Genomic DNA, 23,523 nt, shown 5'->3' with positions numbered 1-23,523 from the left:
TGTGGAATTTTTGTCCATCTGCCTTCTTTCATGGTTTCCTGACTGCTTAGTTTGCAGTCTTTTTTCCCTTTTCTTTGTTTATTTCTCCAGAACATAAATAAATCTTATTTATTTCTCTAAAGTAGCAGCCAGATAGAATGAGCATAGATGCCCAGCATTAGTTCCCATCATTGTTAAGAGTCTTCTTTGGAAGCACTTTTGCACCATCCCCTTTTGATGACCCACCACCAGCATATGCTCCCTTGGTCTTCCTGACTCATGAGGAATAGACAAGGTTAATCCGGTCATGAGGTTCATAGACATAACTTATGGAAAATAGTGCAGGTAGAAAGATAATTCGGGGTCTTTGATGCCAGACCGAAGGATCATATTGAACCATTGTAAAGTTTGAGGTAGAAGGTGACACTGTGAAGTAGACACTTTAGAAACCTGGGTGTGGGGATGCTCTTAGGACAGACTCAATAGAGGAAGATTAGCAGAAGAGAGAAAACAGAGGGCTGTATAGTCACATAAATGAGAATTGATTTCACTGGAAATGAAGAGGAGGAGTTAAATAGGTAAAGATAGAATAGTGAAAATCGATGATTTACTAGATGTGAAAATGGAGGAAAAGATGATAGATGCATACAGTTGAAATGACGGATGCTGTAATGAAAATATTCAGGAAGAAAACTAATGTGGAGCTGAGAACTGTGAGTTTGTTTTAGGTGCACTGACTTTCAGCCCTAGCATGAGTGTAGACAAATGTACAAATATTTTAAAGACATTACCAATATTCTCATAATGTGATGGGCTATTTCCCATAAGGGAGATTGACATTCTGAAGGTTAAATTGCTTTCATCTTTTTAAAAGTATAGAAGTCCATAGAAATTAGCTAATTTTTGCAGGAAAATATTTCGCTGAAGATAGCAAGACTTTTTTTCTTTCAAACATCTGCATTGAAACCCTGATGGGTATTTCATGCCACTTCTTTTTTGTAATTTGAAATCCAGAGTTAACCTTGGTACATCAGTCAATATGCTATCACCTCTGACATAGTGGAATTGATTAGTGAAGAGCAATGCTTGTGAATTAGAGTTAAAATTCCCCTTTCTTATTATTATGGGGAAAGCGTGTCCGAGTCCAAAGGAGATACAAACCATGTATTATATGACAAGGGATTTGATAAGATGGCTCATGTGACTCCTTTAAAATTGAACCATCGATGGACTTCTTTGGAAGAAGTTGTAGATGCCTGTGTTTCAGAACTTGACACGATGGCCTTATTCACCAGGGGTATTTGTCATCCCCAGAATGTTTATAAATGCACGTTATTACACCCTGATGATTAGATCAAGTTATGCATGTATACTTTTGTCTTTAGCTCAAAAAAGAAATAAAAGGTCACTTATTTGAGAAGGACATTTTGGAAGCGCCATTGTAATTCACTATTTTCTTTGCAATTCCTGCCTATGCAATGATATTTTATTGTAACGTGTCTTAAGTATCTGTCTGAAAATCATAACAACGTATGGCACAAGCCTCTGGATAAATTTACATGAATAAAATTGTAATATGACGATATGTGGCCTTCAGTCAGTAGCACTAATGAATGATGTTTGTAAAGGAGGACTAACATTTTTAAGCACCGAACCATAGAGAATAGCAGCCAAGAGAAAGCCAAACCCTAAGTCATGACAGAAGCCAAAGCAGTCTGGGGAATACAACTTCAGCATTAACTTGTGGGAATAATTGCAAATGGTTTTGCTTAAATTTGCAAGGGTTCAGGAAAAGGTTTCTTTTTAAAGTTAGTAGTTTTCTCAATCAAAAATACATTTAATCTCAAATGCCATTTTAACAAGAACTTTGACAACTGGCTTAAATATCAAATAAACAAATTAGATAGATACTAAATATTAGCAATGAAGTAAAGCTTATTTAAAGAGATGATTTCAAAGACTTCTATTTTCAAGCTGCTTCTCCTTTTATTATTCAACATTAGTAGAGAGACCAGAAACTGATTCTGGCTCACCTGCTTTTTTTTTTCATTTAATTAGCAGGTATTTACCAAGTAGTTTCTGTGTGCCTGGCACTGTACTGGAGATTTTATGATGGCAAAATTTCAAGGAGCAAATTGCTTTTCTTGGTACACCTGCATTACCTGAAAATGGAATTATTAGGACAAAACTCTTAAGATGCCAAGAGCTTTTCCTGTGTGTTTAGTATAGTTTACCAAGATCCCCTGTGTTGGAACTACCTTTCATCTTACACAAATTCAGGAGGACACATGAGTGTTTCAGGTTTCTATCTTGGTGGTAAACATATTTCCAGGGAAGCCCAGTTATAGGAGGGAATACAATGGAACAGGCTTAGATATCCAGTGGCCTTTCTACTAATATGATTTTACATAAAGAAAATTTTCCCTAAAAACATATAGCTCAAGTTAAGCCTTAGTTTTACTTTCCCTACCTTTGTAATTGAGGGCTGAAGGTGATGGGAGAATTTGTCCTCTGTAGAAAGTATACTTACATTTTGTGAAACCAATGAGATCGACATGATTTTTGTGTTGTTGTTTCTTTTTAATAATCAAATTGTAAATATGCAGCTTCCTATTCCAATTCCTTTCTGTTAGAACAAATTTGGAATTTCAGGGTTGCTTGCTCTAGGGCATTGTAAGTCAGAGTAACTGAGAATAATCATTTTTTTAATTTATTTTTTTATTGAAGTATAGTTGATTTACAATATTGTGTTAGTTTCAAGTGTACAGCAAAGTGATGCAGTTATTTTTTTTCAGATTATATTCCATTATAGCTTATTACAAGATATTGAATATAATTCCCTGTGCTACACAGTAAATCCTTGTTGCTTATCTATTTGATATATAGTAGTTTGTATCTGTTAATCCCAAACTCCTAATTTGTCCCTCCCTCGCTCTCCCCTTTGGTAACCATAAATTTGTTTTATATGTCTGTGAGTCTGTGAGACTGTCATCTGAAGCATAGAAATATTAACAGAGTCATCCTATCGTGTTCTTAAAAAAGAAACAACTAATGCATTACTAATTTATGTACCCAACAGTAATATTAAGGTTCTGATGGATTCCAGAATTCTCATTTTATTTAGAATCATGTCCAGTGCTAGGTACACAGCATTGGTTCTTGTGCAGGCATTATTCTAAGAGCCTCTCATTTATTCTCTCCTTTTGCCCTCACAATAGCACCATAAGGTTGGTATTATATTTTCCAGGAAAGGAAACTAAGGCAATGGAGTATTAAGTGACCTGCCCAATGTCACAAATCAGCGATTAAACCAAGATTTAAACCAAGGCTGCACAAAATGGAGATTTAGCCTTTTTATAAGTTCCTTCAGAGCAGCATTTGCCATTGGTAGACAAGCTTTCCCTTCACAAAAGAAGAGAAACCAGAGTTTATATGCAGTCTGTGCATTCTGCCACCCACTAAATATCAGCAGATGCATGGATCTTGCAAGGGACACGTTACTCAAACAGATGTGGTTTCAATAATTATGAAATCTCTTCATTAAGCACTGGCAGTAAGTCATTACAATATCTTCTCCAGCCTTTTGGCTATGATCAAGTGTAGAATATCTTCTCATTAGGATAATGGGGTTCGAAAAAAGAGTGTTCCATCATTCCCCATAAGGAAACAGAGTGGAACTTTTTGCTAACGATAATCATTTAGTGATTCGTTTTATCTTTTTCAGGTCTTGTTAATTCATTATTGTACAAGGTTAATTCTTCATGGATTTAGATTTTGATCTTGACAAAATGCATTGGTCATAAAAGTTAACTTTGTAAGAGAAATTAGGACAGTTTAAATTAATGTTGGGGACATAATGAGTAGAAATAAGAAAAGTGTGTGTTTTAATTTGCTAGCCCAGAGAGCGATTAATTAAAGCATAATCTATATATTTTAAATGAAATTGTTGAGAAATTTTTGACATATATTATTTTTTCTAATGATTTTTATGGCAAGTATGATTAGGAGCAAATTAGAAATATCTGAGTTTCACATATATTAAGCAGTAATATAATCTATTACTGAGCTCACTCCGTATCACATGATTATCTCTAATAAAAAGCCATTAATAAATATATTAATATATATAAATAATAAAAGTCATTACAAGTACAGTAGATCCATCAGAAAATTGCAAAGTATAGAAATGAGGCTCCCCCTTTGAATTTTTGCACATAATCTTACCAACCGAAGTTAACAATAATTAATAACTTTGTATATGTCTTGTCGTTATTTTTCCCCATGACGATATTTACTTTATAAAATTTTACCTACTGGTAATTATAGTTAACTCACAATCTTCTATCCTGGCTATTTCTATTGACCATTAGATCAAAGTACTTTCCAATCACAGTCTTTATAATTATAATTTTAGTGGTTCTAATATTTCACTAAGAAACTGAAATTATGTAATTTAGCTATATGCTTATAATTGATAATTGTATCATTTCAAATATTTTTGCTACTATAAATAATCATGGAGCAAAAGGCTTTTGATATGATCTTTTCCCCCTTATTTAGGATTATTTCTGTAGAAAATAATCCCCAGAAGTGGCTTTATTGAATCAAAGAATGTGAATATGTCTGAAGCTCTTGATACAGCTTGAATGCTTAAGGAACACGTTTGATCCATCCGAGCTTGGCACCTGGTATAGTACCTAATGTGCTCATTACTCACATTTTAAAGGTATTAAAACTTTTGAAACAGCATATATATGTGGCTGTTTTATCTGCATGGCTGTCTAATAATAATCCATTGTACCTGAATAGATTTTTATAGTTTTCAGTGAACTTTAACACTTATTATCGAATTTGAAACGTATGATATACTTGCAAGAAACACAAGGAAGATAGTTTGATCATCACTTTTCAGAGGAAAAAAGTGAGCTACAGGAAGGACATTGGCTAGAATTTAGTCTTCCTACTTGGACCAGTAGTAGTTTCATTCCATTCTATCTCTATGTTTATTTATCCTTTTGAGGAAGGATTTGAAATTTCGATTGTCTTTTTCTTTTCAGTGAATAATTATTTTTATTCTTTGGGGAAAAATCCTATACTTATTGAAAGTATTTTTGTTTTTTTATAATAAAAATTACGTTTCACTCTTTACCACCATGAAAGTTTTCCAAGTGCTTAATGCAAACATAATATTAACATTCTTTAGAGACTTGTTTTATATTTTAAAACAGAAATGAAAAGCAAAGATCAACGTATCCCATTGAAATTTGTGTTGCTATAATTGAGGGACTTTTTCATTTTTTTAAATGAGCTATATGAGGCTAGCACTATAAAGTGATTCCCATGAATATAGGTTCTTAGAAATTTGCCCTGCAAAGTTATTACATAATGGTTTAAGATAAATATGAACTGTTTCCTAGCTTTATAAATGTGGAGAATTTGATTTAAATTTGGTGAAATTTTTTTAACTTTAAATATATATTTAATAATACCTATCCAATATAAATGAGCATTAAATGATACAGTGGGTGAAATTGTCTGTGATAGAGCTAAAATAACACAACATACAAAACATATTAGTTTTATTTCTTTTTTTTTTCATTTATCCTTCTTTTTTAAAGTTTTATTGGAATATAGTTGATTTACAACATTGAATTAGTTTCAGGTGTACAGCGATGTGAATCAATTATACATATACATATATCCACTCTTTTTTTAAGATTCTTTTTCCATACAGGCCATTAGAGAGTACTGAGTAGAGTTCCCTGTGCTGTATAGCAGGTTCTTATTAGAGTATCTGTTTTATATATAGTAGTGTGTGTACGTCAGTCCCAACCTCCTGATTTATCCCTCCTTTCCCTACCCACTAGTAACCATAAGTTTGTTTTCTACATCTGTGACTCTACTTCTTTCCTTCTGTTTTCTTCCTTTTTCTTTCTTTCTTAACCCTATAAATTACCTTCTGATATCAGAGGTGAGATGATTGAAACCCAGAGACAAAAGTAGCTTGTTCAAGTCTATACAGCTTTTAGGTATAATCACTAGGATTTCAAACCCAATTTTGTTCACCTCCAACCTTAGTTCCTCTTACTAAACAAAAAGGCAATAGAAGGATGATGGTAGGAAAAGGTGAAAGTCCACTAATTGTGATTATACTAAAGTAGAATTTTTTATAGCCTGTATCATCTGTCACCAGTTTGAACTGCAAAATTTGCTAAGGGTTTTAACTCAATATGCTGTAATTAAAACATTACAATACAATGGAAACATTTTTAATGGCATGGTTCAAAAGTGACTCATTTAAAAGAGTAAACTTTGATCAAATGGAGATTAAATGGCTGTCTATTAAGAAGGTTGGCAAATTTTTATTCAAGGCGGAAAGTGGACTAGACAATTTCTAACATATAAATAGTTTGTGACTTAGTTGTTTCTTAAATATTAATAGGTCGACCTCTGGCTTGTGGTATTTATCCTTTACACTCAGCGAGCCTACAGTTCAGCCATTTGACTAAAAATCACCTGCAGTTTGTTTCAAAGCTGTTGAATCTCCTTGAATTTTTAAGATGTTCTCTTTCTAAAGATAGTATGTAGTGAGGGCATACAGTATATCAGGTATTGTGAAAGGTGACTTTCCCTGTGTACTCAATATCTACCTATATATCTAAAATATATACATTTACATGTATGTTCTGTTTATAGATACATATATACACATATGTATGCTTTATATGTACATATATAAATGTATCTATAGATATATACATGTGTGTGCTTATATAATGAAAATAAAATATATTCTCAAAAAAAGACATTATGAAATTTTCTATTTATATCTATTACTTTCTAAAACATTCCAGTGCACATATTGGTATAACCTTTTTAAGTGAAATCAGAATTTGTGAAATAAAAAAAATAGATCAGAGGAAGTTTCCTTATATATCACCTGCGGTACCATTCATTTCAAAAGCATATTATTGTTCTTTTATGTTATTGTATATATTTTAATTCCACGTAATTTAAAATACTATAGGAATGGCTTTGAACGTTCTACACTCAATTGTATAAAATTTAAACCAAAAAAGTCGAAGTGCATTCAAATCATGTGGAATTTCATCTCTTGTACATTACTAAAGCATCCTAGATTCCTTAGAGAATATACAAGTAGAAACTGATTTTTTTAAAATAATCTTGGCAAATATTGTCTTGATACTTAAACCAGTTTTACCCATGTTTATCATTGAAAGTTTCCATCTTATGAACATTTATTTACCAGCTCTCCTGAATTTTTCTCAGCCATCACTGTACCATCTGGTGCTACTTTTTGATTTATCTTTAATACTGAGGTTGTGCAAAGGATGTGTAGTATATAGGATGAAATTCCATGGAGATTCAAATGTTTGGACTCTTTGTGAAAATTCAATCTACAAAATCTTTTTAAAATATATAAGGGTAATAGTTTATTTTTAGGATTTTATGTGAGAAAAATATCAGCCATGTCTATATTTATTCCTGATTTTTCTGTGGACGTACAGATTATTTACAGACAGATCAAGTCAAGACGAACTGGTGGTGTAGTAACTGACTTCCCTGCTTCCAGCCAAGACCTAAACTTTATTGTCCCTGACGTTTAATATCTCGTATTTTCCTGTTTTCTTTTGTTTCTTTCATCCCAACCGACCATGAAAGCTTGTAGTGAAAGCCTTCTTTCTCAGAACCTGATAGCACCTTCCAATGATGTTTCTCCCAGAAACATTTTAACTTTAGTTGGAATCAGATTCTTAAGGAAAATGGATAAAACTCTGAGACAAACAGATGTGTTAACATGTAGAGTTAAGCTTCCAATAAACAAAAAAAGGAACAAAGTAAGGTGAAAACATTTTTCTGCTTCAAGGAGAAAATGGGATGTCAATTAAATACATTTTGATTTATTCCTCATTGCAAATTTTGCTATCCTTGGAAATAGGCATAAAAATGCATGTCAGCTGATTACCATTGGTCTTCAACAAACCCTGTCATAGCTTTTATCCAATGAGAAAGAAAAGTAAATAATGCAGGTTGTTAGTATTTTTTTTTTCTTTTTTACCAAATCTACCTGACCACAATAGTCATTCTAACCTTGACCGAGTTATCTCCACGTGCTAGTTCTTTCGCCGTGCCATGGAGCCAAACAGTATCTCTGCAGGTCTTTTCAGAATTCCTGGGCAAAAAGTGTAGCAGATGTAGGCAGGGGTTAGGAAAGAGATGCTATTTATTCTGCCTCTGTAGTTTTGGATGGAAAAATACTTTTTAGGTGATCTGTTTCTAAGAAGTGCAATTTTCAGGAAACCACACACCATATTCTCAAAATTATTTTCCTTTTTCTCCCTCAAAATTTACTCTAATCATCTCAAAGTAAAGGATTATTCTCAACAACAACAGCAAAAAATGCTGCAGCTCACATTAAATTTGCTTCTACTCCAGGAGAAAACTACTTCAAATTTCACCAAGATAGTCTTTCCTCTATTATATCTGGATTATATACCCAATTTATAGAAGGAGTAAACCCAAGAATACAGTCTTCTGGAGTATTTTGGGGTAGCGTTCTCCTGCAATGGGATTGAATTTAGCATTTCTAAGGTTTGTGCTAGTTGGAGATGTAATTGGAGTTTGTGTCTGTAAACCCCACAAGCTAAGAGATAGGAATAAACAGACATGTTCAATCATCCAACAGACAGGTGTCTAGCATTGGTGTTATGTTGAGGACTTCGCTAAGTGTGAAAACCCAGAGATGAATCAGACACAGTAGAGAATGTCCGCAATCTACATGGAATTATATCCTGAACAAGGACAGACTGTAAGTGTATGTGTGAATATATGTGCTCTTTTAAATCCAGGAAATATATTTTTCACGTGACCAAGAGTGGCCCTGAAAAATAAATTGTTATTGGTGTACAGTGGCATTTGCAGATATTAGAAAACTCAAATCAAAAAGGGAACGTTGCTCTACCATGAATACATGATCGTCATACTTCTCTTTGTAAATTGCTGTGTCATCTCCAGGCTAACTTGTCAAGTGCATTTTCATATTGTGTTTCAAATAACACTCACCGATAGGTAGAACTTAGAAAAATGTATAAACATGCATATTCTTTTGTTCTGAACAATAAGAAATATGGAATGTCAAGTGATGAACTAACAGTGAACACAGAATTCAAATCTTTTTAGGCTAGCTTGTGACATAGAGTCAGAAAACGTATCAAGGAAATGTAACTGTGCAGAGTCATCTGTAAAGTGATTTATTGAAGCATTCAAGTAATAGAGTGCTATTTATGGGAGACTCTGTTATAGATATTCCTGCAGTTATTACAGAAGAAACTCTTGTCCTGTGGGGTCTCCAATGCAGATAGGCTGCCTTGGTTCCATAACACAGGTTTATTTGCCTTATGATGGTGCATTTCTTAAAAGAGAATATACTTAGTAAATATTTAAAATGATTATGAGTATGAATAGAAAGTGGGCAACTAGCTGAAGGAATTCTCTAGTTGTCACTGGTTGACATGCATCTTTTTCCAAATTAAACGTCAATTTGAAATTCTAGAGCTAAGTATATTTTCTGTGAAATATATTTTCTGCACAAGGTGGTATAGTGGTTAGGAATCCGCCTGCCAGTGCAGGGCACACAGGTTCGATCCCTGATCCAGGAAGATCCCACATGCCTCGGAGCAACTAAGACTGTGCACCACAACTACTGAGCCTGTGCTCTAGAGCCTGCGAGCCACAACTGCGGAGCCCACGTGCCACAACTACTGAAGCCTATGCATTTAGAGCCTGTGCTCCACAACAAGAGAAGCCACTGCAATGAGAAGTCCATGCATCTCAATGAAGAGTAGCCCCCACTCGCCACAACTAGAGAAAGCCCGCACGCAGCAATGAAGACCCAACACAGCCAAAAAAAAAATTAAATAAATAAATGAAAAAATAGGTGAAAGGAATATTGTGGTTTACTCCATTGTTTACAGAAAGGCAGGCAAGAGATAATGAAATATTTTCGACTACCTGCAAAAACTAATTATGTTTCTTTTACATACCTAATAATGTCTCATGTTTTAATCAAGGTAAATTCATCCTAAGAAATCTGAAAAATATTAGATAGTCAATTCCAGTTTTGTTTGTTCAATTGTATTAGAAACTAATATTTGTATGTGACTTTAACGTTTAAAAGTTATTTTCTTTTATATCATTTCATGGAACTCTCCATTAACATAGTGATATGCTTGGTGATATTATCTTCTAGGCAAAATTAGTTGTTCTACCCCTGTGCACCCACGTCAGTTTCTTGCGACATTTATATCTCTATTACAGCACTGAATACTGTATAGTAGGTATCTATCCATGTCATACCCTTTTCTGTTCCCTAAAATCCCATCCAGCAGGAGATATTTATTATTTGCATCACTCCCCCACATCCCAGATTCATCTGTAAATATAGGCTGCCTACTGATGCTTAGTAAGACTTTATTAACTTTGATTTAACTACTGTCTTACCAAAGCTGAAAGTGAGGTTCTAAGATGTTAAGAGATGCATCCGAGAACACATAATATTGAGAAGTAAAGCAGAATGCGATTCTAGGCATCCTTACTCTAAATCCAAGTCTATGTTTTTATTTTCCATCCTTCCGTATCGTTAACCTATTTGAAATTACAGGGCTACAATGTAGGGAAGATTATAATAGGGAATACAGAAATATTTTAATGTAACACTAAACGTGTATTTATATATATATATATATTTGTTTTATGACAATTTAAAATCTTATATATAAAACAGATGTTTAGTTCTGTTAAAAATATTAATTTTACAGGACTGCTCCCTAAATATAGATCCAGGATATTTACTTCTAGTTATTTCTAATCCACCCTGCAGTTCGTCGACTCTCCATTTTAGAGGGTGATTGAATAAAGTCATCATAAAACAAAGTTCCTTTCAAGGCGATGTAATTAAAAGTTCCTTAATGTGAACAATTGAGTCAGTAATTCAGATCTTTGTGAGTCTATGTTTCTCATGAAAAGGAACAATTGTGATGATAAAACATGACAAGCCACATGTGCTAGGAAGGTAGGAGTAAATGAATGCCAATTTCTTGAAAATCTGGATGTGTTCAAATGAGCAGAGTTGGTAACATATCCTGGGCTTTACTAACAAAGGTATTCAGTGTCATTATCTTTTACTTACAATGACTCATCTAGATCACAATAAGTGCTTCCAGCCCGGGGAGGGAGGTAACGGTGCAAAAAAATTTTCTTTCAGTGTTTTGCTATCAATTCATTCCAGCATTAAGAGATCCGTTTTGTAATTTTCTTGAAATACTTTGACTTTCTTTGTATATATAAAAAAAAAGATTCAGCAAGCACCTTTTTGATGATTAGGGGACAGGGTAGCTTTTTAAAATTTTGGACTCCCTTGAGCATTTTATGACATTAAAGAATCTGGGACTGTCAGCCATGAAAGGGAGCCTGAGAATTTTGTGTCCAGTATTCCTACTTTGCAGATGGAGAAACTGAGATTCAACGTGAATATGTGACTTGCGCAAGATAGTTGGAGGTTGAATAGGAATTAGAACTTGGGTTTTCTAAGTTCAGATTTGGAGGCCAGCTTCTGTAAAAATGTAGGTGTGTTGGGAAAACAATGTGATTGTTTCCATGAGACTGCAGCCAGCTCTCCATTATGACGGTCGTGAATATATATGTATCATTTATTTTTTCACTGCCGTGGTTCTGTGTCTTATTTCAAAATGTAAAACCAACAACTTTCCCCCTCTCTCGGTAGCTGCGTGAACTTCATCAGTACAGAATTCTATGAATCGGGTTGTCTCCATTTCCTATTTATTTCTGATCGCATTGTTTTCTCAAGACGCATTTTCTTTTTCCATCTGGAATTCATTCTCTGGCAACCACCCTCTATAAAGAAGCTTAAAAACCAAGCAGTGTTTATTTTTTGGTAACTTTCCCTGTACTTTTACTCTGTAATTTCTCTATTTAGAAACCTTTAATTGTTCCCAATTCCCTTCTGCAGGAGATTGAAAATTATCTGCTTGGTTTTCAAGGCTCAACACAGTACTTACTTTCAATCCCTGTTCCTTACCACTTCCCCAAACGCACTTGGCATATTAATCAAACTTACGTCTTGTAACCTCTAATTAGTCTCATTTCTGGGCCTTTGCTTGCTTGTGGTTTCTCTTTCTTCTTCCCTGTGGAAGGTATAAGATCTCCTTTTCCTTTTAACTATTAAAAATTCCTAAGGTTGTAGGGCTTCTCTTCTCAAGCCCAGCAGGTTGTATAAAGCACCACAGAGATGGAAGAGCTTCTTTCAGGACTGGTTCTTAGCAGTCTGGCTGGGTCCTGGTCCTTGTTTACCTATAGCTGACTTTTTTTTTTTAAGTTTTTTATTGTTGTTTGTTTTTTGATGTGGACCATTTTTAAAGTCTTTATTGAATTTGTTACAATATTGCTTCTGTTTTATAGTTTGGGTTTTTGGCCACTAGGCATGTGGGATCTTAGCTCCGCAACCAGGGATCGAACCTGCACCCCCTGCATTGGAAGTTCAAAGTCTTAACCACTGGACCACCAGGGAAGTCCCATAGCTGTCTTTCTTTTTGATCCTTCCTTCCTGACCTGAATTTTCTGGACTTGACTCCATCCTATCCTTGTCTATGTAAGACCAGAGTCATGCTTCAGACCTGTCTGCTATCTCAGAAACCTCCTATTAGTGGTACTCCTAGTAAAATAGCACCACCCATTGACATTCATGGCTGGGAATGGTGGCAAAAATGATCCAGTCAGTCTCCTTTTCTGACTTCCGTTGCATCTAAAATGAGTGCACATCCACATGTGTGTATTTCAAAGGAATTACTTTGTTTCTGTTTTCTTTTCATTTGCTGTGGATTTTGCCTTTTATAGAAGCCTTCTGGAAAAACCGTTATGTTTAGAATTTAAGCGTTATCAAAAAGTATATATCAAAGCAAGCAACTTTCTTTGGGATAGAATACATTCCTGGATATCAATATAACATGATTTTCCCTTTAGATTTGTCCCAGGTTCCCAGGACATTTACTTAGCGGTGGAGTATAAAACTCTCATTCAAGGGGCCTGGTTCTGAGAGGAAAGATCTCAGCAGTGACATTAAAAAGATTTCTTCTTAAAATAGGGAAATTTGCATGTGCTTAAAGCCAGAGGCATTAGAAAGAACATGATAGAAAAAATGTTATAAGAAGAAAAAAAGGTGAAAGAAAAGTCCATCAGAGGCTGAAATGGACAGGCATTAGTACACAGCTATTTATCCTTCTGAAAAAAAAAAAGGTTCCAGTTAGCAGAACACCAGTTAAGGGAGCTATACATGCTGGAGAAATTTTATTCAACAGCAAAGTATCCAGTGAAAGAGACAAAGTTTTGCAATTTAATATGTAGAAGCAAAATGAAGCACTGGTTGTTTTGTCTTGAAGGCCAGTGAGAAGCTGAAGGGTCTTAGAGAGGTTTTACAGGTGCTGTATTCTTGGCTTTCTGTTTCCTAGTTAAGTAAACTTTATTGTTTCAACAAATGAATTACAGAACCTATGACTGATAATTTTAGTTAAAAGCCTAACTTTTAACTAAACTAAAGAGATAATCTTGGCATATGCTCTTAAATGACTCAAAATCTTGTTTTAATAAACAATTCAGGCAAGTGAATCCAGTAGCATATTTTATAGTCTTTACTTGATGAAAGACTTCACACTCTACTGTCACCCACATAAGAAATCTCAGTAATTTTTGCCTCTCTTTTCTCTATTACTTCACACATCCTGTAAAACTAACTTCAGTCACCTTCCAAAATATTTTTTGCATCTTTCCCCTCTTATAAGCCCACTACCACTGGCTCCTGTTCACCTTCGTGCAGCTTCTAATTTACAATGTTGTAATATTCTCATTGCTTCCAGAGCATACCTCCAAGTCTCCTTGACCCTGCTGCCAAAGTTTTCTTTCTTTTAAAATACAGATATGATTGGATCATATCACTACCCTATTAAGCAAACCATTTCAGTGATTTCTCAAGGCCCCCAGAATATAACCCACATTTACAGCATAGAGTTCACTAGCCTGTGAAGTCTTGGGTAGAAGATACCTAGATTTAAACATAATAGGCACCCAATGAACATTTGCTGAAAGAACAATTGAGAACAAGCAAAATAGGAATGAACAAATGAGATTTTTCTACACAATTTGGCCTCAGCATCCTTATCCAGATCAACCCCTCTGTGAATTCAACAATTGCTACCCTCTGTACCATCTGCTGTTCATTCATTCTGGGCACCTTCGCTGTCCCATGTGATGGGAACACACAAGTGAAGAAAACAATCCTGGGCTTCACAGCTCACGGTGGAGCCGTCATTAAACAAGTAAATGCACAGATGAGTACAAGCGTCCTGTTGTCATAGTTGCTACAAAGGAGAGGAAGGAGGTTCTCCGAGAAAGAATGGACGCAGACTGAACTTCGCCTAAGGTACGGTAGCGTCAGAGAAGGTCTCTTCTCCTGCCATTTAAGATGTGATAAATTATCCAAGAGGAAGTTGGGAGAAGAGCGTTCGGCAGCGGCGAGGAGTTGTTGAGGTTGTTTTGTTTTCTCTTGTTTTAGATTCCGTTAGCTTCTGTCCCATTCCTTCTTTTTTTTTTTTTCTTGTTCAGTTTTTTTTTTTAATTTTATTTATTTATTTATTATTTTTTGGGGGGTACACCAAGTTCAATCATCTGTTTTTGTACACATATCCCCGTATTCCCTCCCTCCCTCGACTCCCCCCCCCAACCCTCCCCGTCCCAGTCCTCTAAGGCATCTTCCATCCTCGAGTTGGACTCCCTTTGTTATACAACAACTTCCCAGTGGCTATCTGTTTTACAGTTGGTAGTATATATATGTCTGTGCTATTCTCTCTCTTCATCTCAGCTTCCCCTTCACCCCTCGCCCCCCCCCCCAAACCTCGAGTTCTCCAGTCCATTCTCTGCACCTGCGTCCTTGTCCATTCCTTCTTAAAGGTGCTAGACATTCCCATACTTATGCCTGTTTGTGATACTGATTCCATTGCCTGGAATGTTCTTCTCTTCCATTTTCTATCTAATGAGTTGTTTCTTATCCTCACATGTTTTCATTAAATATGAAAACATCAAACGACCCTTACCCCTCCCCTTACAAAAACCTGTACGTGGATATTTATAACAGCTTGTTCATATTGCAGCATCTTGTAAGCAATCAAGAGGTCCTTCAGTAGGTAAATGGTTAAAGAAACTGTGATACATCCAGATGATGAAATATGATTTAGGACTAAAAAGAAATGAGCTATTAAGCCATGAAAAGACATGGGGGAACCTTAAACACATACTACCAAGTGAAAGGAGTCAGTCCAAAATGGCTACATGCCATACGTTTCCAACCGTATAACGTCCTGGAAAAGGCAAAACTATTGAGACAGTAAAAAAATCAATGGTTGTCAGGGTGAGGGTGGGGAGATAAATAGAGGTAGCAAAGGGGATTTTTAAGGCAGTGAAATTACTCTGTGATACTAGAATGGTGGATATATGTCATTATAATTTGTTCAAGCCCATCAAACGTATGACATGAAGAGTGAATCCTAGGACAAACCACGGATTTGGGGTGATTATAAAGGGTCAGTGTAAGTTCAACGTTGGTAAAAAATGTAGCATTCTGGTGGGTGATTTGAGGTCTATGCTGGGATTTGAGGTCTATGGGAAATCTCTGTACTACCCTCTCAGTTTTGTTGTAAACCTAAAATTGCTATAAAAATTTGTCTTATAACTAAAAAAAAAAAGAAAAGAAAAATACATTAAACTATTTTCATTAAACTTTCACATGCTTTGTAATAAATTTAGTAAATATCACATTTTCTGCTATAAGGGCTTCCAACCTTTGAAGTTACTAAAGCCCATCTCCTTACAATCCCCTCCAAGGCCCTACAAGCCCAGGCTCTCCCTCACTCCTCACAGTCTGTCTGACCTCTCTCCTTTTTGCTTACCCCATGCTTATCCCGCTCCTTCCACCTTGGCCCCCATGCCCATCCTGCTCCTGGGCTTTCTCACTTGCCTTTCTCATCCGGAAGCTACCATTTCACAGATACCAGGGAACTTAATGGCTTGTTCCCTCTTTTCCATGAAATCTATGCAAAATATGATCTTTTTAATGAGGGCTTCTCAGACCCCTAATTGAAAGGGCATTCATTCACCCACCCATATCTTCAAGTTCCTTCCCTGCTCTAATTTACTCCATCTAATAATTATCACCATCTGATATATTATGTATTTTAAAAATTTGTTATTTATTATAATATAAAACTCTATGCTGTTCACTGCTGCATCCCTACTGTGGGCACTTAATAAATAATTGTTGAATGAATAAATGAATGGCTGTCATCTGGGACTCTTCATCACTGAGCAGTTATCCTTAGCACGAGTTATTTTTCATATCTTATTATAAAATCAATACATGTTCATTGGAGAACATTTCAAAAGAAGTAGGAAACAGGAAAATAAAAGTCACAGTTATCATCATAAGTGTGACATGGTTAACATTCTGGTTTATGTATTCGTTCAGCCATTTTTTTGGCCTATAAATATATGCCTGATAAAATTGGGATTATATTATAAGTACTGTTTCATGGCCCATTTTTCTTTACCTTAACTTAGCATCAATATTTGTCAACTAAGTAAACATTCTTCAACAGTTTCATGTAATAAAGTGACTGTCTAGTGTTCCACTGTCCACTTTGTACCAATCAAGAGCATGATCAAATCTGACGTGACTTGAGTCAGGAACACTGGAGGATGTTTATCTATAGCTCTTTAATTATTTAAAAGTAGGAGTGGGTTAAGTAGTCTAGGAAATAGACTTGGTTGTCAATAACTACATTGCATCTTATCGGTGAATACTGTCTTTGGATTAACCAGTAAATGAAACTAGAGACTCAAAAAAGGAGGCGTTCACCAGTGGACCAACACACTGCAATCCAAAAGAGCCTCATCCATAGGAAGATTGCCCTTGACAGCTAGAAATGTCTTCAAGTTCCTTGAGTCATACTGCAATTGACCTTGACACTTTTCAAATTATCGCTTCATTAAAAATGCTAGGTAGCTCTGCCTCCTTAAGGGACTATAAAATTTAAGTTAAAAAAGAAAAAGACCATGTTAACCATTGTTTTAGAGATTAAAACCTCCATCTGGCTCCAGGGCAAATAGTTGATGCTAGTTTTGAATACCATTTCCTTTTTTGCGTGAAGTAATATGAATTAAATTTCAAAACCTTTTCTATATTACACAAAGGGTAGAAGTTGATTTTTATTATTTTGCATGATAGGATTTATTTCTCTGAAATTAGAAGATCTACTTAGAGGAGACAAAAACTTTTTTTTTAAAGCCTCACAAATCTATTTTTTTCTAGTATATAACATTTCAGTAGATAATTTGAAACTGATTAATCTGTTAAACCATCTGTCAGAAATGTGCTGCAGCTGTTAAATGTCCAGCAAAATCTGAACTACAAGTCTTGAGTAATTTGCCCTTGGTACATGCAGGCCAGACAATTTTCTCTTTGATTTACAACCGTGATTCTTGCAAACGTGACTGATTTTGTCTACCTTAAATATTTTCTGAACATAGCTATTGGACTAAAAAAAGGCAGATTGGAAGAAATTTGATCTGATTTTTTTAGATAATGACATTGAATCTATTCATTGTCAGCTGCTACTATACTGATTGTGTTCAATATTTTCCAAAGTGTATGAAGATCCCTACTATGTGTTATATTTTCCATGTATGGAGAATGTAATGAAGTCCTCTTCCTTCCAGAAGACATCACCATATAGCAGGAAGATCAACATATAAATAAATACTTATCACAGTAGATTTTTCAATGATGCAGTATGAAAGTGTTATATTCGAAATACCAAATTCTTAAGTTCTTTTGCAAGCAAACAACAACAAAAAAGAGTTGTAAAAGAGCGCTCTCAGAAAAGTCAGTAGCTTCAACTCTTATAAAATCCTTTTGCTGGAGCCAAGATATTTTAAACATTCTAAAGGCATGTACTGATGATGTAGAAAAACCCTCAAAATAATCCGAGGGTTCACATGACAAGTCATTTTACCTTGGTAGAGATCAGAGAGATGATCTGTCTTATATGGGATACAGTGAGGAAGATCTGTAGGTAACATCATGGAATAAAGCCAACTCTCTCTGCACAAGCAGTTTTTAGAATGGAAAAATGCAAAAATGTCCTTTAGACAGATAAAGTGAATACATCTCAATAGCCAAAACTAGGAACTACTTTGCCTTATTCACATTTCAGATGAATTTATCCCTTATCATTGTCAGTAATTCATTGATGTAACAGCCTTTTATGGCATTTGTGCTGCATGCCGGGTTCTTTGGCCCTGGGAACACAGGCTCAACAGGACAGGCGCGTGCCCTGTTCCCAGTCAACAGGAAAAGTAATAAACAAGTTTTAATAAAATAAACAATCAAGATTATTTTAGATTATGACCGGTTCTGTGGACAAAATAAAACCATGCGATCAAATACCAAGTCACGTCTGGAGGATATGAAGGTGAAAGTTGAGTAGGTGAATTTAGACACTGGCCAGAGAAGGAGGGGGTGGTGTTTGCTTTGGGGGCAGCCTGGAAAGGAGCCAGCCCTCTTTAGACCTGGCAAAGGGAATTCTAGCCGGGAGGCAGGCAGTGGGGGAAAGGGCCTTGAGAGGCAGTGTGCTTGGTATGTCTGAAAAAGAAAAAGGAGGGTGAAACTAGAGCTTAGTGACCCAGAGGAGACAGATGAAATAACACCAGAGATCACTCAGGGCCAGGCCATCGCAGGCTTTGGTGGAGTTGGAGTTCCCTACTCCAGGGGTCCTGTCTGTGGCCTGTTAGGGACGGGGCCACACAGCAGGAGGTGAGTGGCAGGTGAGTGAGTGAAGCTTCATCTGATGCTCCCCATGGCTCCCGTTACCACCTGCACCATCCCCCCACCCCCCATCCCTGTCCCTGGAAAAATTGTCTTCCATGAAACCAGTCCTTCATGCCAAAAAGTTTGGAGACTGCTGCCCTACTCAGTGCGAGGGGATTCCATCAGCAGCAAGGGTCAGGAAGAATCCGATCCCCAATTTTAAAAGAACCATGTGGCAATTGTGAAGAAAATGAATTTTAAAGGCATAAAGGTTGAAGCAGGATATAAGTGCCCAATAAATATTTGTGACATGAATAAATGGAATAAGTGTGATGTACTTTGCTGGATGTTGTATTTATTGGATGTAGGTGTATCAGTTGAGTGGCTGATTCTGCAAGGTTTTCTCTGCCAACACCTATTTAAAACTGCAAGAGTCTCTTCCTTTTAGTTGAAAGGTATGAGTCTGTTGTGGACATGATATTGAAGTTGCTTCAATATCATGATATATGGTATCACTTCAAGTAAATTCTTGCGATCAAAATCGGAAGTGGTTAGAAAAATCTGACCACTTCAATATTGAGGAGATTTGCACACCCGGAAATAAATCCAATGCAACGTACACAGATTTTATCCCAAGTGAGTGTGGAGATGGCGCGACCTTGAAATGTAGACCTCAGAAACATAGGTCTTGTAATCAGGCACAACTTGGTTGTCTTGGATCTCTTATTCTTTTAGCTGTGAGATCTCAAGCTTCCTCATCTGTGAAATGGTAATGATACCTATGTCAAAATCTTACTAAAGTCACTCACTGAGAGAATTCTCTCAGAATATTTACTGTATTTATTGAGTACCACATAAGTACTCAATAAATTATCACTGTTACTACTTATTTATTTGCTGATTTTGGTTTAACAGTCTCTACTGTTTATGCTACTGAGATGGAAGAGGGACAGATGCCTCATTTAGCTCAAGGCTGCTGTGATGCATATGGTAGCACACTGGGCTGTGTCACATTGAATAGAAAAGGAACCACAAAGTAAACAGAGTCACCTCCATTGAGTAGTAAAGGGGAAGGATTCACTGAGGAGAAAAAAGGGGGACATATGTTTCCTTTTTTCACTTAATGATTTTCATTGCATATCAAGTAAAATACGTCCACTCAGTTGATTTAGTTTTAAATTCATTGTCTTTAACTTTTCCCTAAATTAGCATTTGATGGCAAAGTAATCGTACTTCTCTTCATGACTGCGAAGGTCTTTGTGGGAAAGGTAAAGAAAACCAAATCCATTCTTCCATACATTGTATGACAAGACGATTAATTCTCCACTTAATTATAGAATCCATTTTACCAGTGAGCTAACACTCTGGCATTTTCTGTGCAAGAATTTAACCCTGCTATGCAGATCAGATGTAAATAATAAAGGCCCCTATAGAAAATTAAACACATAAAAACAATATTTTTATTTTAAAACAGAAGGCAATATTTGCATGGAAATCTCTATAATAGGTCAAAGTATGCTAAAGACCAGATTGTAAATGTTCTCGTTTACTTAAACCTGTATGTTATATTAAATGTAATGTGTGCGTGTGTGTGTATGTGAGGACTAGTAACAGTGATTACTTCTACAGATGATGAGATCCTTCCTCTGTATTGTATGGAATTTTGTAAGATCAGGGGAAAAATGGATCTTATTTCCAGTGACAAAAAGTAGGCCAAGGAAGTTGGAGCAGGAGGTGCACAAAGCAATGCACAAATCATACAAGTGGAAGCAAAATATGATGGAAGTGAAGATATATAAAATAGGAGATGAGCTGGAGTCGGTGTTTTTTGCCCTAAGGAGGAGCAAACATTTTTCTAGAGTGCTCCTGTAACACTGATTTTTTTTTTAGCCATTTACTTTCTATTGCTATGATATAAAAAAATCATAGGAAAACTGACCCCAAACTAGAAAAGGACATGTGAAGTAATGGAGAAACTGAGGAGGCTCTGGATAAGATAGAAGTTAGTCATCCAAATTCTGGCCCTTAGGAATAAAATCTCAATTTTTTTATTGTAAAGAGCATGCTCTTTCTTCCATGTGCTAATATTAGGAAAACCTCAACCTAATGCTACCTTTGAAAGATCACAACTATCCCAAGAAAATATTTATCATAACAGGTTAAGTTAAAATAACTGAACTTGAAAAAAATTATAAAAAATACTGGAAGAGAATGTCATATTTATATTTCCTGTACTTGCCATCCATTCAAGGAGTAATACAATACTTATATGTCAAAATACATACGCAAATTATTAAATTTAAAGACATTTGGCTTCCGGATAGGATTACACCCTTTCCATAGAGAGAAGTATTTGGGGCATGGGATTTCCACATGTGACATGCGCGCAGTTTGTTTTGGTTTTTAATAGAATGCTAAAGTTAGCAGAGTTCTGAGGTGAAAAATGCAGAGCCTATTCAACTAATGCATGTTGAGGAAAGAAGACAAAGCACCATGTTTCTAAGTGCATCAAAACAGAGCACTTCTGGAAGCAGCGGCCCAAGTTCATAGGGAATGAAAGTAGTGGGCCTGTCACAGCTGTAAAGAAACAGATTGTGAAGTTATTGTTAGTGCTGTGTCTTTCTTTCTTTCTTTCTCTTTCTCTTTTTTCTTTTCCTTCCTTCCTTCCTTCCTTCCTTCCTTCCTTCCTTCCTTCCTTCCTTCCTACCTTCCCTCCTTCCTTCCTTCCCTCTTTCTCTCTCTCTTTCTTTCTCTCCCTCCCACCCTTATTCTCTCCTCTTTATTGAGAGGAAAATTTGAAAACAAACAAAAAAACAAGGAATCATAATCTTGAGAATAAAGTCTCTACACTAAAGAAGTGCTAGATCCCATACATCTTCTCTTGGTCAGAGTGTGGAAACTGATGCTCCTTACAATTTGTGAAGAATTTAAGGGGCTGAATTAACCACAGTGATTACTCAGGAAGCACCTGAGTCATGACTTCAGTCTCCTTTTCATTCAAATCCTGAAACTATCCACTAGGCTAGACAAGAAATAATATTTTCTTTGTCCAAAGAATTTTTCACTGTCTTTGAAGCAATGTAACCAAAAGCATGCTTTATGTAGGAAGTCAGGCAGATGGTACAGAAGATAACATTGTCATCAGGAGGTGGGTACACTGGTAGTTTCAGACTCAGCTGGTGAGGACAACGACTGGCTATAGTTGGCCACCTGCGTGAGCAGACAGAGCATCAGGAAATTCAGGAGCAGGAGGCATGATGCAGTCCTGGAGCACTGAGATGGGACTCCAGACCCTGAAATGAGTATCAGGGGAAGACAGACCATCTCTGGGAGGAACTGAGATGCTGCTAGGGGAGCCAGAGAAGGGAATTAGCACAACCATTTAGCCTGTAACTCAAGATAGTTCTGGCCATAAGGAGCAAGGCAGGAGGCTATTGATTGGAAATAGAAGTGTTTAGGGTTGGCCTCTTAAATTTGCCCTGACAATGGAGAGGAAGGGTCATAAAACCTAAGGCAGGTAGAGTAATGTAGCTCTAGCTTCAAAAGTTAGGAATTAAATGTACAGAATGTAAGGAGACCATTGAGTGATGTATTCCCCTGAGAGTATGGTTTTTCAGTGTTTTTGTTTTTTTTTCTAAGTATGAATCGAAGATGTTGCTAGAATTTCCATCCTGATAGCACTGTTTGATTTTGGAGTCCTTTGCTATTTTTAATTGTTTTCTGGGTATTCAGCTTGTATGTCTAAATGTGTGGTATAAAACATATATTTTAAGTGCTATAATTTTAAAAGATGTTGTGTTGTGAAATTTATCCAACATTATTTTTAATCACAGATACATTTGAATGATACTCTACTGTCAGTTACATCTCTTCTGAAGTCCTTTGACCTTGCAAACTCCTGCCCATACCACTGGCCAGTAGAGGTTTCTCTCAGCCACGCTCTCATAGGCGAAGGGCAACAGCCACTGCATCTCTCCTTGTCAGTCACCTCCTCTGTTCCAGCTTGAATTCGTACAGAATTCTCACAGCTAGTCTGCCTTCCTGATTGACTGAGATTGTATGAGAATAAAACTCAAGGCCCATCTGCTTCTCTAGTTCTCATCCAAGATTCCCTGGAAGGGAAGTACACTGGAGACCAAATATTTGCCATAACTCTGTGGCCGTAGTTTTGGAAGACATCCCAGTATGAGAAAATACAATACTAAATTACTTCAGATGTTAGCATTCTCTCTCTCTCTTCTGCTACTACTATAAAAATTCTAACTTTCTCCAGGGATTTGCTTGATTTCCTAATATTTAATGTCTGCAGAATATGGAGACACATGTTCTAGAACACAAGCAAGCTGACTCTTTGGAAGATGGAATATGTAATAACCATTATTACAGTCAGAGATAAAAATGGATGGTTCATCATAATAGTCAGTCTGCCAGGATGGGCACACGTGGAGTTGCAGCTACAACCATCTCCAGGAAATTTCATCCCCGTTGTAGCCTTCCTGATTTTGCCTAAGCTTTCCCTCTCTCTACGATGTTCTGAAGCCTCTTCATCTATATTCTGTCAATTCTTCAGGTCGTATTCCTTATTTGTATGTTAC

General features: G+C 36.2%; 1 protein-coding gene across 1 annotated transcript in view; it reads left to right on the top strand.

The window, feature by feature from the left end:
* The window catches only part of CNTNAP2 (contactin associated protein 2), a 2,049,865-nt gene that overhangs the window by 583,404 nt on the left and 1,442,938 nt on the right, over positions 1–23,523 (top strand). The gene's annotated exons all lie outside the window — the stretch shown is intronic.

Source organism: Hippopotamus amphibius, chromosome 4 (genome assembly GCF_030028045.1).
Source record: "Hippopotamus amphibius kiboko isolate mHipAmp2 chromosome 4, mHipAmp2.hap2, whole genome shotgun sequence".
NCBI classification, from domain to species: Eukaryota; Metazoa; Chordata; class Mammalia; order Artiodactyla; family Hippopotamidae; genus Hippopotamus; species Hippopotamus amphibius.
This window is presented reverse-complemented; position numbering and strand designations above follow the sequence as displayed.